Raw genomic sequence first — 17,901 nt, 5'->3', positions numbered from 1 at the left:
GGTGCTTGGGACCAGGTGCCTGTCCCACTGCAAGGATCATTCCCAGAGCCCTGGTGGCCCAGCCATTCCGAGGACCAGGAGAGGCTCTGGATTTCCATGAAGAAGAGGATACCTGTTAATGGAATATCCACGCACACTGGTGGATGGTCATTCATGACACCCAAGCACAGAGGTGCTGGGCCCAGCACTTTGAGCTCCAGCCCTATGGCCTCCATCCCTGCCACCTCAGGGCCCTCACATGGGCTGTTCCTTCTGGGGGACACTCCTCTTCCCCCCCTCACCCAGCCAAGCCCCACCTGCCCTTTAGATCTCACTTAAACCTCATTTCTTGGGGCAGCCTCCCAAGGACCCCTTCCAAGTTGGGCCCCCCCTTCGTGCTGAGCCCTCCTATTCAGAGGCTCTCATTGCTATAGAGAAGGATGCCCACAAGAGTCTCCTTCCCCCAAAGTGTGATCCCCAGGAAGCAAGCACTGTTTTGGTAGTTTTTTTGGTTTGTTTGTTTTATAAATTTACTTACTTTATTTATTTATTTTTGCCCACGTCGGGTCTTCGTTGCTGTGTGCGGGCTTTCTCTAGTTGTGGCGAGTGGGGCCTACTCTTCGTTGTGGTGCACAGGATTCCCACTGCAATGGCTTCTCTTGTTGGGAGCACGGGCTCTAGGCGCACGGGCTTCAGTAGTTGTGGCACACACGCTCAGTAGTTGTGGCTCGCGGGCTCTAGAGTGCAGGCTCAGTAGTTGTGGTGCACGGACTTAGCTGCTCCGCGGCATGTGGGATCTTCCCAGACCAGGCCTCGAACCTGTGTCCCCTGCATTGACAGGCGATTCTTAACCACTGAGCCACCAGGGAAGCCCGCTTTGGTAGTTTTTAAATCAGTAGTTCTAAAATTTTAGCATGTATCGGAATTACCTGGAGGGGTTGGATTGCTGGGTCCCACCCCAGAATTTTGTATTTGGTAGGTATGAGGTAAAGCCTGGAAATCTGCATTTCTAGCAAGTTCCCAGGGGATGCAAATGCTGCTGGGCTGGGGCCACACTTTGAGAACCACGTTTTAAGGAGGCATTCCTTGTTCATGGTTTAAATAACTGAAACAAAAACTTCAATGGCACAAAAGGTTTTCAGTGAAAAACTACCCCCTTGTACCTACTCTCTCTGCTCCCCAGGGAAAACTGCCTCCATTTTCCAAGTCATCTGGCATTGCCCCCTTCCCCTGCCTATGTTCATGTAGCCCTTGATCCAGGTTAGCGGTTACTGTCCTTGCCCTCCCAGCTCCCACCCAGGGCAGCACCAGGCAAAAGTGAGGCAAAGTAAAGAGTTGAACAAAGGGAGGGATGGAGGAGACCCACTCTCAGGTACAGACACACTCAGGTGTGCGCCGCCACTGCCCGCCCCTTCCCACACTCCGGGACCCTAACTGGGAGCCCCCCTCCCACCCTGCCACCTGCTGTCGGATTTAGCCTAATCCCAGAGTATGTGTGTGAGGCAGCTGCAGCTCTCTCTGGGGGGAGAGGGCCCCCCTCCAGAGGAAATCTCCTTTTATTCTCTTGCTACCGAAATCTGACCTTCATCGGCACCTGGGCCCCAAGGCTGGGGCCTGTCCCCAAGAAGTGGCTGAGGAGATGGCGTGAAATTGCCAACAGCTGAATTCACCCTGCCTTTCCCTGCTTCCTCTCCTACCCAGTCTCAGCTCACATGCCACAGCACCAGCCCCTTCCAGGCCCCCTAGTGCCAACCTCATGTTCTTGTGCTGGTACTTGGGGCCCAGCCTGACCTGGCCCTACTGATCGCACCCGCTGACCCTGCGGCATATGGCTGTGGGCTTCTCGCAGCTCTCGAACCTCCAGACCATCCTTGTTCCCTTCAGGGCTTGGCTCAGCTATCACCTCCTCCAGGAAGTCCACGCTAATCTCACAGCACAGCCTAGGCATTCTGCCTCTATGCACAACTGGAACAACCCATTTATGGCTCTCTCTGTCTCACTCAGGGCAGGAGCCTCATGGGCTCCCCCTCTAAGTCAGGTCCAGTGCAGGGCAGGCCCACAAAGGTTTGTCAAACGACTGAATGACCTGGTAAGGGCGATGATAAGGCTCCTGGTCAGAGAGGCCCTTTCCTTTAACACCTGAGACCCCTATGAAATCAGGTCACAGGAGAGGAGGGAGCCCTTGGATCCTGGGGGACTGAGATTATTATAATTGCTGGGGGACCCACTGCGCGTGCTGAGGAAGGCTTCACCTCACATAGCTGAGCTTCCGCCTCTATGGCGTGGTCCCTTCCAAGCCACCCCTGAAGGCAGACAGGCTAGAAATAAATGATGGATAGCATGGAATTCTCTAGAGCAGCACTGTCCAGGAGAACCGTCTGCAGTGATGGAAATATTCTCTATCTGTGCTGTCCAATACGGTAGCCACTGGCCATGCGTGGCTACTGAGCACTTGAAATGTGGCTTGTGTGACTGAGGGATTGATTATTTTATTGTAATTAATTTAAATATAAGTTTAAAGAGCTGTGTATTGACAGGACAGCTCTAGAGCCTTCACAAAGGGGCTCTAAGTGTTCTGACGGGGAATTTGCTCTGCGTTACACTGCTGAGCGGAAAATTCAAGATGAAGCAGCACACGCATGTCCCTGTGAAACATGTACCTGCAGTTGTAGGGATGCAATCGCTTGGGAAGGGTGGGCAGGTGGTCACCATGGCTGCTTCTGGGGAGGGGAACTAGGTGGCTGGGGCCAAGGAGGGAGGAGACCTTTGTTTCTTTTGATTTTTGTACCTGATATGTGTATTATTTATTTACAAAAATTGAAAATTGAAATTTTTTTGAAAAAAAAAGAAAAGAGGGAATTCCCTGGCAGTCCTGTGGTTAGGACTCTGTGCTTTCACTGCTGTGGGCCCAGTTTCCATCCCTGGTTGGGGAACTAATATCCCACAAGTTGCACGGCGTAGCCAAAAAAATAAATTAATTAAAAGAAAAGAAAAGAGAAAATACCAGAGAAGAAAAGTATCCCCTCTGAGTACACACCAGTTTCCAAGGCTGCCTGGCCCAAACCTCAGGCTGCCTCAGAGCCAGTTTCAGAGTTTCCAGGGCCCAGCGCCCTCCTACACAGCCACACTGTCCTCTTGCCACTTCACACACCAGCCCAGGCTGAACCCAGGCCCACGGGACGAAGCCTGAACTGACCCCTGCCCACTCCCCAAACTCCTCGCATACCCCTCCCCCATCGATTCTCCAGCTCCAGTGAACTTCTTTCTGTTTTTCCACCACCCCAAGTTCATGAGAACCTCAGGGCCTTTTACTTGCGGGTCTCTGCTTGGAATGCTAGTCCACTGGTGCTTCTGGCTGGCTGTCAGAACAAAGGTCATCAGGACTTCGCTGGTGGTCCAGTGGTAAAGAATCCGTCTTCCAATGCAGGGGACGCGGGTTTGATCCCTGGTCAGGGAACTAAGATCCCACATGCCGTGGGACAACTTACCCTACGCGCCACAACTACTGAGCTCTTGAACCTCAACTGGAGAGCCTGTGTGCCACAGCTACAGAGCCCACATGCCCTGGAGCCTGTGCGCCACAGCTAGAGAAGAGAAAACCTGCATGCCACAACTAGAGAGAAGCCTGCATGCCTCAACGAAGAGCTCGCACACTGCAACGAAATATTCCGCATGCCTCATCGAAGATCCTGCGTGCCGCAACTAAGACCCGACACAGCCAAAAATAAATAAATAAATAAATAAACAAACTTTTTTAAAAAGTCAAACACAAAAAAGTGATATAGGGCTTCCCTGGTGGCGCAGTGGTTAAGAATCCGCCTGCCAATGCAGGGGACACGGGTTTGAGCCCTGGTCCGGGAAAATCCCACATGCTGCAGAGCAACTAAGCCCATGCACCACAACTACTGAGCCTGCGCTCTAGAGCCTGAGAGCCACAACTACTGAGCCCGTGTGCCGCAAGTACTGAAGCTTGCATGCCTAGAGCTCGTGCTTCGCAACAAGAGAAGCCACCGCGATGAGAAGCCCGTGCACTGCAACGAAGAGTAGCCCCGTTCGCCGCAACCAGAGAAAGCCCACGCGCAGCAACAAAGACCCAACGCAGCCAAAAATAAATAAAATAAAAATATTTTTTAAAGTGATATAAATTATTAAAAAAAAAAAAGAATGAAAGTCATCTCCTAAGAGTGGACTCTCCTGACTGCTCTGGCAAAAGTACCCCCCTCTGTTATTCCATATTTTAGCCCCTTGTTTGTTTTCTTCTGTAATTATCTTATTTGCTCACTCTTTACTAGCTGCCACCTCACTAGAAGGCGAGCTCTGAGAAGCCGAGGGACTGTCCCGTTCACAGTTGTACCTGAATGTCGACAACGGGGTCTGGCGCATGGTAAGTGCTCCCTAAATGTTCACGGAATGAATACGTGTTGAATAAATTTCTCAGATTCAAAATTTAAATTCCAGGCTGGTGAGCTGATCTCAAAGAGGCTTCCCAGCCCCTTTAGGAGCTAAGACAGTGCCCCCCAAAATACACACATAGTCTTGGACCACAGTGATGAGCCCTACAGTATCCACCAAGGGATGGTCGACCCTCCTCTCACCCTCTGATGTGGTGCTGGGAACCCCAAGAGGGCTCAGGACCATCACTGCCCTTACAGCACCTAGGCTCAGGGTGTCTGCCTGTAAGCCAGCATTCTCCCACGCTGTGTCAGGACAGCATGGGGCATCTAAGGAGGGCCTGCAAATCCACAAGGAAAAGACACCTCAAAATACTACAGGGACTTCCCAGGTGGTCCAGCGGTTAAGACTCTGTGGTTCCACTGACCAGGTTCGATCCCTGGTCAGAGAACTAAGATCCCGGTGGCCGTGCAGTGTGGCCAAAAATTTAAAAAAAAAAAAAAAAAATGCTATGGTGAGGGTATGATGAGGTGATTGAATGACAAGGAAATCAGAGGTTAGCAAGCTTATGAAGAGACCCTGAAACTCAAGAATTATGCAAGAGATGCTCTCACTTTGCACTTATCAGACTGGCAAAAGTTAGCTAGCTAGAGAATGCCAGGTGTTGACAGGGATATGGGGGGCCCACCTGGACTGTGGGTGCAGCTATCCCAGAGCCACCTGGGAGCTTTCAGCTAATTATATAAACGAATGTTCTATGATCTAGCAATTTTTCCCTGAATATATACCACCCCCTTCCCCAAATCCTCACACAGAACCACATGGGGAAGTTTGGAGGAGGGGTTGGAGGCAATCTGGAGTCCATCACTGGGAGATGGATGGATTACACGTGCACAGCCATGTGAAGGGACCTCAGAAGCCTAGCGCTGAGTGGAAAGGGTAAGAAATGTAGTGAGCTCAAAAGCATAAAGCCATTTGCACAAAAGAAATGAGACAGAGAACACACACAAATGACACAGAGAACACACATGTTACAAGAACACACACAAAACCATTAGCACGGCTGCCTGGGGCGCAGGGAGATAAGAGTGGGGAATGAGGCCCAAAGGGAATTGAAAAGCAAACAAAGGAATGAAGCCCAGGAATGAAGCCCAGGAGCAACGTACACCCAGGGCAGGGGTCAGTGATGCTTTCCAGAGGAGGTGACGTGGGGTGACCAAGTTGAAGAAGAAACCACAGAAGAGGGCCGGAAGGCACAGTAAATCAACAAACGTTTATTGAGCACCTACTATATACCAGGTGCCATTCTAGTCGGTGGTTATACCCTGTGATGAAGACAAGCCCCTGCCCTGAGGAGCTGGAAATCTAGAGGTGGGGACAGACATTAAATAAACACCCAGGAAAGCGTTGACTATAATTAACACAGACTCTGAAGATTGATTGGCTGCAGCTGTGAATGTCTACCATGGGGACTGATCCTGATCCGACCCAGGGAAGGGCTCCACGAGGAAGTGATATGTGAGTTGAGGGAGGGGAGCACTTGGCCTTGTGATGACTGGGCAGAAAAGCATTCCAGGCAGAGGGAACTGTCTGCACAGAGGTCTGGAGGCAGGCAGGAGTGGGGAGAATCTGAGCCACTCCAGTTCGGCCAGTAGACAGAGCACACACAGAGTTAGGGAGGACATGCTGCCGGATGAGGCCACACCACAGAGTGCCTTGCAGGCTTCGGATTTCACTCCCAGAGGAGTGAAGAGACCAGAGAGTGAGGGGCTACTAGCGCAGATGTGGGGAGATGGGCGAGGGGACTTTTTTAGTGTCTGGTTAGAGCTGGAAACTGGGACAGCACCCCCAAAGGACACATGTGGTCTCCCAAGGTGATGGAAGTAATGAGTCCCAGAGCATCCACAGAGGGACTGTCCATTTCCCCTCCCATCCTCTGGCCTGGGACCAGCACCGTCCTGCACAGCCACATTGCAGGCCCCCATGGTGGCCAGGCGATGGAAAGAAGTGAAAATTGAAGGATGTGTTTAGAATAAGAGGGCTTGCTAATGGTGGCGGGGGGGAGAGGAAGGTGGTCAAGAACTTGGAGGTTCTTGGGCAATGGCCAGGAGCTGGGTAAACAGGCTGGGTCCCTGTGAGTGTTTCAGGGGCCTGACGATGGGCTGCATGGAAGAAGGTGAGGCACACAATGGTGAAAATCTAAGTCAGAATGATGTAACCTGCTTGACCCTGAAAAAAATCAAATGGGAGCCAGTACCACCCCAACTCCCCCGTCCTGTGACTTGCATCCCAACCACCCCTTGGGCCCTTGGCCTCCTCCTCTCCTTCCCTCACTCACCTCTTCTTTCCTCTTTGGTCTCTGCACCCTGGGAGGGGTCTCCAGAGCAGGGAACAGGGTGGAGGGGACACGCTGAGGTGATGGTGCCACCTCCTGGAGGCCACAAGAAATGTAGCATCCCGCTTCAGCCTCGTGTTGGGTGTGGCTGGGGCCTTAGACTGTACCCGTAGAGGTTTTAGGCGGGGATCCTGTGAAGAGATGTCTTTCCTTGCTGGTGATCACGTCATTCCTGGAGGACTGTTCAGTTCTGGGTGCTCCATTTTTCAGAGCGGTGCTGATATGCCCTCTCTACCCTACCCAGGGGAACTGCTGTAACCACCCCTGCTCAAAACCCTCCCACTGCCCTCGGAACTGGGGTCCAAGCTCTTTAGCACAGCACGTAAGGATTTGACCCTGGCCTTAGGCATGCCTTGTTCCTATTAGCTTCAATCCCTACCTGTCCCCCTCCCCCAACACATGCAGCTCCATCCCTTTACACAGGTTGTTCTCTCTTCCCTACCAGTTTTCCAAACTCTACTCCTCTTTCAGGTCTCAAATTCTCCACTCCTCTCCCCAACCCTTAGACCTTCCAGCACCTCCACATTAACTACGCAAAGAGAGGAGGGAAGAGTGTTTCAGTCTATGGGCACAGCATTTGCAAAGGTCTAAGGTGGCTTCGAGGAGATGGGAAGGGCCAGAGACCAGAGAAGGTGACAGAGCTGGTAGGGCTATAGCAACTGACCACACAGGGCTCACGGGCAGTGGTGAGGGGCTGAGTCCCCAGCGAGCAGTGGGAGGACAAGATCTTCAGCAGCAAAGGACACGATCAGATGTGTGTTTGGAAAGGCCAACACGAGGTTGCCCAGTGGGAAAGGCACTGGAAAGGCTAGGGTGGGTGTTAGGAGAACAGGTAGGGGCTACATAGGTGATAGTTGATGGGAGCTTGGACCCCTGAGCCCCTACTTTTTGCTGGCCAGGTCCTGAGCTGGGGCTCCCAGTCATTGATTCCAGCCTCTCTAATGGGACCCCAACTTACCCCAGTTGTGTTCCATACCAGCTCTGACTGCCAGCCGTGATACCCTCCCCACTTCTCATCCCTGGTGTTATGTCCCCAAACACTGCCTGCCCCGTGGAGCCAGCACCTATGCCTTGTGGGGGCTGCCATCTCATTTAGAGGAAGACAGGATGCTTGAGCTCAAAGTTGGGAAGTCAGTAGTGAGCAACAGAGGTGGGATTTGAAGTGAGGTCTGTCTGCCTTCTCCACCATACTAGGTGTCCTAGCAGTTATAGGCAGGGCTCTGTCACCTGATGGCTGTGCGACTTTGGGTGGGTCACTTTACCTTTCTCTGCTTCAGTGTCCTCGTCTACAAAATAGGGGCAATCATAGCAAACTGCCTAGCAGGATTTGTGAAGAGCATACGGAATAAATGCCCATAAGGGGTCCAGCACAGCACCAGACACACAGCAGGTGATCAATACATGGTTGCTGTTCACGTGAATACAGTCGCAGGAACTTAACGTGCTTCCTGGGGAAATGTACTTCAGGGTCCCGAATCAGGGGGAGGACAAAGGGAGCTCAGGAGAGATGGAAAGGGAGGAGAAAACAGAGGGAGCATCTCGAGTCAGGTCTGGAACTAGATGGCCCTGATTTCCAAGCACAGAGCAGGTGTCAAGGGTACCAGCTCTGAAAAGGCTTGAATGACACAGTGCGGAACCACCAAAAGTTCTACAGTTAGAAAAGGCACAGCCAGTGCCCTAAACCTGGGTGGGATGATTTCTCCTCCACAGGTGATAGCACTGACACTGGAGGCCTGAGGGAGCCTAGACAGCAGAGCACTGGCAGCCGGGAGCAAATTCTCAGGTTTCAGAAAGCCCAAGTCTAGGTAGCCCTTTTCAGGCCAAAGAACCTCCCTTATGTAATTTCCCATCTCGTCACACGGTGGCGATAGTGCACCACTGGGAAAATCATCTTTACCTGCTGTCTCTCAGTCAAAACAATAGCTAAGTACCAATGCCTGCTAGGTGCCTCTAAGAGCTCTGGGAAAATCCCTACAAATCTCTATGAGGTAGAGTCTATTCATATCTCCAACTTACAGGTGGAAATGTGGGCTCACAGAAGTCCAGTAGGACCCATATGATCACCCGACCAGGATTTGAACTCTGGTCTGTATGTCTCCCAGTCGGCCTGCAGCATCTGCCTGTCCTAGAATGGCAGCTCCAGGTTCTCTCTCCTGCCCCATCACTGAGCAGTGCTGCCTTTGTGGAGTAGACTGCCCTGGGAGTAGAATATTAGACAGGACAAGGAGGACTTTCACTTCAGCTTTTTCTTGTTTACCTTGTTTATCTCACTTATGTAGCTTTTGCATTGAAGGTGAGGTGATGGGACAGTTCCCATCCCTGGCATAGAGAGGATCTGGGCTGAGGGATGAGGCAACTAACACTGAGCACCTCCTTTGTGCCAGGCACTATGCCAACATTCATTCCTACATGAATTCAGCACACAGTAATGAAGAACCCACTGTGTGCTGGTTACAGGTGACACAGTACTCCCAAGCTTTTGGCACACAGCAGTAAATACTTACATATTTATTTTATACGTAAAGATATGTTTTTAAATATTTATACTGTAAATGAGCCCTCAGCTTAACAAATATTTATTGAATGAAACACCTACCTTCAGCCTTAGGTACCAGTGAGACATTCAGGTAGCAAGTTTGGAGCTGCAGGACAAATCCAAGCTAGAGACTGAGGCTCAGAAATTACTGGCATTTAGGAGGTGCCAGTGACCAGACGAGATCCCTCAGGGAGTCTGGGTAAACAATCAGCAAAGACAGGAAAAAGGGGAGGCATGCCCATGATGGGGCGGCACAGAGAAGGGCTTAGGAAAGAGGTAGGAAGGGACCAGACAAGAGTGGGAGCTCCAGGAAATCTTGTCGGTTCCAAAAGGGTCAACAGAGTCAAATGCTGCAAAGTGGAGCAACAAAGATTATGAAATACCACCGGTTTTGGCCAGAGTGGGACTGCTGGTGATCTGAAGCCAGACTTAAGTGGGATGAGGAGGGAGATGAGAAAGGGAGGCCAGGGTCAGTGGAGGGGAAAAGAGGCAGAGCCTGGCTGTAGAGGCGTTGAAATCTTTCTCTTAACAGGGGAAGAGACTACACGATTTGTGGGCTGCCTGGAAGGAGTAAAAAGACAGGAAGGCTTGGAGCTCCAGGGGAGCGAAAGGAGAAAGATGCACAAAAGCGGGAGGAAGCATTAGGGCGGGACCCAAAGCCCAAGAGGAAGGCTGGTCTAGTCTTCTTTTGTATCTCTGAGCGATGGGGCAGGGCTAGTGGAAAATTTTGATAAATAGGCGTAAAGGGCAACCGCTGGCTGGAACTGGGGCATGCCAGGCATCGACAGCCTTTTCCCAGCGCGGCCTCACGCATAGACATCCTTTTCTGAGGCTCCACGCAGGCAGAGCAGATCGCCCAGCCCACCTCCTTGCCTCCTGCTGATTGGCCCGCGGGAGCCACCTGACAGAGCCAGCCAATCAGAGGCGCTCTCCCAGGAATGAGGACCCACGTGTGGTGCAGGGCGGAAGATGAGCTGTTGTGGGACTCCGGGGCTGTGCGGGTGGCGTGGGTACAGCCGTTCTCAACCTCTGCGGAATTTAGAAGCTGAGGCCCGGCCTCCCCCAACCCCGCCCGGTTCCTGCCTATCCGGCTGCTACGACCCCAAGTCCTTTTTGCTAAATCTCCTTCTCTCCTGCCAGCTACTGCGGCTAAGCCGCGCTATGTTCATCCCTGTACCACTGCCTTGACTGGTCCAAAGTGGTGATTTGGCGGAAGACAGACCCAAGTTCCAGTTATCATGTGACCTACGACAGGTGTTTAACATTGCTGAGGCTCATCTGTAAAATGGGATTCTTAATGCCTACTGAGGTGTTTTTGTGAGGATTGTAAAGCCCAGTGCCTGTACACCGTGAGCTCCCAAAAACATTGGTTATATTTTTTATGATTGTTGATATTCCTACCTTTCAGGAATTCACAATCCTCATTACACATGACCTTGTGTTAAGGCTATTTTTTATTCCTCTTCTCTTATTAGAATGTAAACTGCTTGTCCACGGGAATGTGCCTGTATGCCTTTTTAGTCTTCCAACTCCATTATCCCTTCACTTGGTCTGACAAGGGTAAATTTAACCTACAGAAACAGTAGCGGGACAGAGTATACAAAATCATGGAATATATAGCACGGAAAATATCAGCAGTTAGCTGGGGATATTCATAATGCAACAGTGATGTACTGGAAAAAAACATCTTAGAAAACTGCCAAGTACCAGCTCTGTGAGCTCAGGCAGATCTTGACCTCTCTGAGCCTCGTGAGAACAATAATCATGACTGTAACAACTGCAGGACTCACCATGTGCTAGACACTATTTGAAGCTCATATTAACACTTCAACAACATCACTTGACAGAGGACACACAGGCACAGAGAGGTTCTATTACTTGCTTAAGTTCACACAGCTATTAAGCGGTAGAGCAGTGGTTCAAGCGAGGCTTCTGGGCCAGAGGCCGTACCCATAACTTCACTGTGTGCTACCTCTTGGGCACCAGCACAGGCACTGGCATACTGAAGATCCACTACACAGAACTATGGAGAGGGCTAACAGGGCAAAGTCTTCTGCATCCAGGAACCAAAGGAGGCCAGTATGGCTGAAGGGTGGAGAGGCAGGGGAACAGGGTAGACAATGAGCCTGGACTTGCAGGCAGGTCCACACCTTGCATGGTGTTCTAGGCCACAGTGAGGAGCTGGTGTCAGCACAGTGGAAGCATGTGACTAGGTGTTCCGAGGGCATTTCAGACCCCTTGTTGCCACAGACCTGGGATGCAGAAGGCAGCAAGGGCCTCTCTCTTACTGTTAGCTTCAGTCCCTGCCCAGCCTGGAGATCCAGGGCCTATCATAACCCTAAGTCACCTGGCTGTCCCCCAGGGTCCCCTCCCTGGGCAGGGCTAGAGATGCCACTACCTTGAGGCCCCCTCAGCTCCTCCTCTCTGGTCTCTTAATTGCCTTAGGCTCATTAATATGACTAATTAGATAGGCCTTCTGAAATCACCTGCATCCTCCCATTGGCTACTATACAAACCCTGAGATGCCCTATTATTTAAGGCCTCTGCAAGTATCCCTGGGGCTTATTATGAACTCTAGACACATCAACTGACTCTCCAGACAAGGGGCCCAGGATTTGCGGGAGCAGGGAAGCGCTTTTGTTGACTGTCATGCCTTAGTTGTTCATCTCATTGGTCCTGTCTTATCACTAACTCCTCTGGAAACTCCCTGGCATTCTCTTCAGAAAATGTTGCCTGTGGTCAGGGGCCCTGTGCTATGGCTTCTCCCCTGCCTCTGCCAGCCTGGGGCCCAAGGCCAACTTCACATGCACCCTCTCTAGCACTTCCCCCCTTGACCTTTCATCTGATAACCTTTTCACCTTAGAACCCTGGAGGGGATCCAATCATGAGTGGAGGGTGCCCACTGGTTAGGCCCAAGCCTGGGCTCCAGACCCAAGGTCACTCAGCTGTCCTCAGCTTCCTTGAGCCTGCAGCCTCTCCCTTCCCTCTCACTTCCTATCTCTGGAGAAAACAGAGGTACTGGGTGGGACCTCTCTCAGTTTCCTTCGCTTCCCACGTAAAACATAGCTGAGGCCCCTTGCCTTTCCCTACATGTCCTCTGCTCTGTGGCCCATCCATCCACCTATGACCCCATTCATACACCCTGCACCTCCTTGACCTCAGTGACTTCTCATTATTGTACCCTCAACTTTCCCCTCTCAACTGGCTTCTTCCCAAAAGCATTGTACTTATTTGAGGATTTATTCATTCAATCCACAAATATTTATCAAGCATCTACTCTGCACCAGGCCTTGTTCTGGGCATTGGGAACACAGCAGTGAACAAGTCCTAACTTCTTGGTACTTCCATTCTAGACAGTGAGAAAGATGGAGGTGTGGACCAAAAAAAAAAAAAAAAAAAAACAGGCAATTAAGACTTTGTAAGTTGGGGGGAGGGATATATTGGGGGTTTGGGATTGACATGTACACACTGCTATATTTAAAATAAAATGCCTCTCCATAAAAAAAAAGAAAAGACTTTGTAGTACTGGCATAAAGATAGATCTATTGATCAATGGAATAGATTGAGAATTAAAAAAGAAACCCATGCTTCTATGGTCAATTGATTTTTCGACAAGGTTGCCAAGACCATTATTCAAGAGGAAGAGATGGTCTCAAAAAAATGGTGCTGGAACAACTGGATATCCACATGCAAAAGAATGAAGTTGGATCCCTACCTCACACTATAGTAAATTAACTCAAAATAGACCAAAGTCCTAAATGTAAGGGCTAAAACTATAAAAGTTTAAGGAGAAAGCATAGGGATAAATTTTCATGACCTGGGTTAAGCAATGGTTTCTAAGATATTACCAAAAGCACAGCAACAAAAGAAAAAAATAGATAAATTGGACCTCATCAAAATTAAAAGCCTTTGTATTTCAAAGGATACTATCAAGAAAGTGAAAACACAACCTACAGAATGGGAAAAAATATTTGTAAATCTTATATCCAAAAAGGACTTGTATCCAGAATACGTAAAGCATCCTTATAACTCAACAACCAAAAAAGACATTACCCAATTTTAAAAATGCGTAAAGAGGGGACTTCCCTGGTGATCCAGTGGTTAAGAATCCACCTTCCAGTGCAAGGGATGTGGGTTTGATCCCTGATCAGGGAACTAAGATCCCACATGCGGTGGGGCAACTCAGCCCACGTGCCGCAGCTACTGAGCACACAGGCCACAACTAGAGAGAAGCCTGCGCACAGCAATGAGGAGCCCGTGCTCCGCAGCAGAGGATCCCACAAGCCGCAACAAAGATCCCTCATGCCGCAACCAAGACCCAACACAGCCAAAATTTTTTTAAAAATGGGTTCTGTTTAAAAAATAATAATAAAAGATCAAAAAATGTGCAAAGAATCTGGATAGACATGTCTTTTTTTTAAATTAATTAATTTTTTTTGGCTGCGGTTGGGTCTTTGTTGCTGCACGTGGGCTTCCTCTAGTTGCAGCAAGCGGGGGCTACTCTTCATTGCGGTGCACGTGCTTCTCATTGTGGCGGCTTCTCTTGTTGCAGAGCTCTGGCTCTAGGTGCGCGGGCTTCAGTAGTTGTGATGCGTGGGCTCAGTAGTTGTGGCGCACCGGCTTAGTTGCTCCGCGGCATGTGGGATATTCCTGGACCGGGGCTCGATTCTGTGTCCCCTGCGTTGGTGGGCAGATTCTTAACCACTGTGCCACCAAGGAAGTCCCTGGATAGACATGTCTTAAAAGAAGATATACAAATGGCCAATAAACACAAGAAAATGTGCTCAACATCACTAGTTGTTAGGGAAATGCACACTGACTGCTAACGGGTACAATGTTTCTCTTTAAATGATGAAAATGCTCTGGAATTAGATAGTGGTGATGGCTGCACAACTTTGTGAGTATATTAGAAACCACTGGGGAATTCCCTGGCAGTCCAGGGGTTAGGACTCTGTCCATGAAAAAATTTGTACACAAATGTTCATAGCAACATTGTTCATAGTAGCCCCAAAGTGAAACCATCACTGATAAACAAAACATCAACTGATAAATGAAATGTGGTATATCCATAGAATGGAGTATTATTCAGCCATAAAAAGGAATGCAATACTGCTACATGCCACAACATGGATGAGTCTGGAAAACATGATGCTCAGTGAAAGAAACCAGACATAAAAGACCACATACTGTATGATTCCATGTATATGACATAGCCAAAACAGGCAGATCTGTAGAGACAGAGAGTAGATGAGTGGTTGTCAGGGCCTGGGGGGAGGGAGAGAATGGGGAATGACTGACTGCTAATGGGTACAAGGTTTCTCTTTAAGTGATGAAAATGCTCTGGAATTAGATAGTGGTGATGGCTGCACAACTTTGTGAGTATATTAGAAACCACTGGGGAATTCCCTGGTGGTCCAGTGGTTAGGACTCTGCCCTCTCACTGCTAAGGGCCTGGGGTTCGCTCCCTGGTCTGGGAACTAAGATCCCACCAGTGTAAGGTGTGGCCAAAAAAAAAAACTTTTTTTAATTAATTAAAAAAAAAGAAAGAAACCACTGGATTGTACATTTAATTTTACTTTTTAAATTTTATTTTTTGGCTGCACCACATGGCTTGTGGGATCTTAGTTCCCCGACCAGGGATTGAACCCCGGCCCCCTGTGGTGGAAGCTCAGAGTCCTAACCACTGAATCGCCAGGGAATTCCCGGATTGTACACTTTAGAAGGGCGAAGTTCATGGTATGTGAATTATATCTCAATAAAAAGAAAATAAAGAAATAAGTAGGGAAAAATCAGATAATTTCAGAGAATGGTAATTGCTATAAGTTACCTCAACAGGAAGATGTAATAGAGTGACCTTGGGTCAATCAGGGGGCCCTCAAGGTGAGGGAGAAGCCAGGTGAGCCTGTCTGAAGAGGCACTCTTGAACTGATAGATGGAAAGAGCCCTGGCAGAGCTGGGAGCGGAATCTTCCAGACACAGGAACACAGGCCCTGAGGTGGAATGGTTTACACAAGACCAAGTCCCTTCTGCCTTTAAAAAAAGCCCTCCCTCCTAGCCCCTCTCCAACAGTTGCTGCCTCCTGTTCTACACAGATACGTGTTTTCCAGTCATGGTTTTTGCCTAAGGTCTTCACCTGATGTGAAATCTTTCCAGATTGTTCTGAGCATAGTTGGAGTTAAGGGTACAAATTCCCAGACCTTTAACTTTCATCTGAACTCCTTGCTCTGCCTGAGAAAACACCTCTCTCTAGTTCTTTCAGATGGCTTCCCACTCATGAGAGAAAAGCCACATCTCACCCAGATGAGAAAAGCCACATCTCACCCAGATGAATCTCCCTGAATGGGCACCTCTGGAGAGGAAGGTGCTGGAGAGCCCTCAGAGCTTCCCAAGGACTTACTTCACCCAGTAAACTCAGGGCAAGGCTTTGGCCTTGTCTGTCAGTCCTACAACTAGAACCCAGCAGGGGGATGGTTGTCATGGGGATGCATATTAACATGCTGGTTTTAATTGAGAAGTGGAGTCAAATCTTTTCCGATTGAAAGTCAGTCTGAGTGCTGCTTCAGCAACACATATACTAAAATTGGAACACTACAGAGAAGATTAGCATGGCCTTTGTGCAAGGATGATATGCAAATTCATAAAGCATTCCATATTCTTATATTAAAAAAAAAGTCAGTCAGTTGGCTGAGGGATTTGATGATGGGGCCTGGTTTTGGCATTTCAGACACATGAGAGACGTTTTCTATAAATTGATAGAGTTGAATCTACAGCCCCAAGGTTTTGATTAAGATGTATTTAAAGCACACATATAGTACACCAAAAATTATATTATTTGTAATATATGACTAAAAATTAGATACCGACTTTCAAAGATGAGTGGGTATATACATATTCTCTTGAAATTCTTTTCTTATAAATTTATTTACTTATTTATTTTTGGCTGCGTTGGGTCTCTGTTGCTGCACGCAGGCTTTCTCTAGTTGCAGCGAGCGGGGGCTACTCTTTGTTGCGGTGCGTGGGCTTCCCGTTGTGGTGTCTTCTCTTGTCGTGGAGCACGGGCTCTAGGCACGCGGGCTTCAGTAGTTGTGGCACGTGGTCTCAGTAGTTGTGGCGCACGGGCTTAGTTGCTCCGTGGCATGTGGGATCTTCCCCGACCAGGGCTTGAACCCGTGTCCCCTGCATTGGCAGGCAGATTCTTAACCATTGTGCCACCAGGGAAGCCCCTCTTGAAATTCTTTAAAGGGGTACTTGATTAAAAAATTTGGAAGACTGGGCAGTCCAGTGGTTAAGACTCTGCACTTCCACTGCAGGGGACCCAGGTTCGATCCCTGGTTGGGGAACTAAGATCCCTCATGCTGCTCCGCACGGCCGAAAAAAAAAAAAAATTGGAAGACCATCCACTTTACTAAACCCTTACCCCAGAGTCTCGTCCCTGCCTTTATATTACCTGACCTCCTTTTAGTGTTTATTGAATGACTGCTGGGTATAAACTCTGAGCCACCCCATCACTTGCCAGAGCAGGACCTTTTATAAGCCACTGCTTCTTTCTCAGCCTCTGTTTTCATCTGTAAAATAGGATAATATCCTCTTTTTGCAGGGAGAAGATGGGTGGTTGGGTGTAAAATGGTAACCCTTAGGCAGGCAGAAGGTAGAGCCACTCTCCCGGCCACAGGCTGCAGACCTCCCCCTTCCTCTGACCGCATCCCCCCAGAGCCCAGCATTCTTCAACTTCCCCTTCTTCCCCTGGGAATCAGTAAGTTCAGAAGTGGTCCTCTGGAGGCTAAGGGTACATCTGAAAAATCAAGTGCCCAGAGAAGGAGAGGTTTGGGGTGGGGGAGGGAGACTGACGTGTTGGGCTGGGAAGCCTGGTGGCATCTGAAGGAGGTGTCTTGTGAGCAGCTGCTCTGTGCAGGCCCTGTCTACATTCACATATTTAATCTGCACAACCACCCCATTTGTGAGGCTCAGGGAGAGGAAAGGACTTGCTGGTAAGTGGCCCCGGCTGCAATTTGAACCGACATCTATCTAAGTCCAGATCCTATAGGCTCTCTTACACTTTCTGAAAGTGTTGTCTGGCACAGAGACTTGTGTGTTCCCCAAACATCCCTGAATCCTTTTAGGGATGGTTTTGCACAATCATTTAGTCCACAATTTGAGCTATAATTCTTCTGTCTTTTGGAGACACAGACTTAGAGAAGAGGGGAGGGGATAGATGAAGCATTAGGAAATGTTTCCCAGCACTTACTCCGATCCTCACAGTCCTGGGCTTGGTCACTGGAGGTCAGAGAAGCATATGCGCTCTGTCTTGTATAAGGGGCTCACCAACTGGCTGGGACCAGAAATGTAAAGCCAATAGTTACTGCAGGGGCTCATTCAGGGAAAAATGACCGCCTGTAAGGGTGGAATCAGTGGAGACTGCCAGGAGGAGGAATCTTATAAACTGGGCTCTGAAGGATGAGTAGGAGTTTGCACGACAGGGGAAAAAGCAGAGGGACCAGCATGAGTGCAGGCTGGATGGGATGTGGCCTGTCCTGGCACAGTGAGTATACTGGGCAGCCGGGGAAGTGATGAGGGCAGGAGGGCAGGGATTAGTGGGCAC

This window comes from Balaenoptera physalus, assembly GCF_965194825.1.
Source record: "Balaenoptera physalus genome assembly, chromosome: 3".
In the NCBI taxonomy this organism is placed as follows: Eukaryota; Metazoa; Chordata; class Mammalia; order Artiodactyla; family Balaenopteridae; genus Balaenoptera; species Balaenoptera physalus.
This window is presented reverse-complemented; position numbering follows the sequence as displayed.